Consider the following 1,312-nt stretch of genomic DNA (forward strand, 5'->3'; position numbering starts at 1 on the left):
AATATATATATATATATATATATATATATATATATGTATTAAGTTACTTATATATGTATATATTTACTGAAGCTACATTGGACGCGCATGTGTCAGAAATTCGGCCCGTCTAACAACACTGGACGCGAAGACTAAGAGTTGAACTAGAAAGCTGATCACCCAAGAATCTCTCTCTGAACTCCGTATGAAAAAACCCGTTTCTGCGGTGAGGGTGGCTGTTTTTATATTATTACGAACAATGGGAAGTGTTGTGTGACTCATAAGCGTTATTGTCTTGGAGGGGTCGTCTTCATGCTCTTATGTGGCAATGTTAAAATCGGATGATTGGTCGAATAGTGGGGGAGGCGCAAGCTTCGTTCCTTATTTGGTAATGTTCGCAAGCTGATACAGTAGGTCATTTCTATTTATAGACATAATTAGTGTGCCGTGATTTTCTAGGTCAGCTGTGGTGAATCATGGTTTCGTATGTAGCTAACTTATTCTACTATCGCCGCTTCATATGAGAATGATATTTATATGAAAATTGAAAAGAATATAATTATCGTGATTGGGGTTAATAATTTAGTGATTTACAGGAATTAGAGGTGCTTTAAATCTGAGTGGCTGCTGCCTGATCCGTTGTATATAATGATTGATAAAGAGTAGCACGTCTAATTGTCGAATAAATATCTTTCTAGTTGCTTACAATATTATAGTGTATTGCGGTGGATCGATATTACATTGTAGTGATTTCGATTTATTTTAGGTTCAGAATTTTAAAAGAATATTATAATATTTCATAGCGATGAATTATTATACAACTTAGGGTTTGTGTAATTATCGTATTGAATTCATCGCAGGGTTGAAAGCGGTAGGATTATGGTTGAGTAAGAATGAGATTAAGAATCTAAGTTTAAATGTTTTGTTCTGTTTGTGAATTTGATAGTTTGATTAAGATTTCATAAAAATGGTACCTTACGGGGATGCAACATGGGTCGTTGAGGGATTAAGGATTTCGGATGCGAGTATTAAGACATGTGGGTTAGGCTTAAGGTATGCAAAAGGTGATTTATAAACTGTTCGTAAGGAAAGTCTGTTAAATAGGGAGTTAGATGGTCACGAAATGGAGGATTGATTTCTAGGATCTTGATTGGTTGATATTCTTTTAAGTTTTCGCGACAGTAAGAGAAATACTGAGTTGTGGTTGGTGGAAATGTTTAGTAAGTGGGTTCACGATATTTTCCTGATTGGTCGAAATTGTTTAAGTTAGGATTGGAATTATGATTATGGGGGTAAGTTAGGTAGGGATTGGTGATCACATTCCGTTAGGTCT

Source organism: Trachymyrmex cornetzi, unplaced genomic scaffold (genome assembly GCF_001594075.2).
Source record: "Trachymyrmex cornetzi isolate Tcor2-1 unplaced genomic scaffold, Tcor1.1 scaffold536, whole genome shotgun sequence".
In the NCBI taxonomy this organism is placed as follows: Eukaryota; Metazoa; Arthropoda; class Insecta; order Hymenoptera; family Formicidae; genus Trachymyrmex; species Trachymyrmex cornetzi.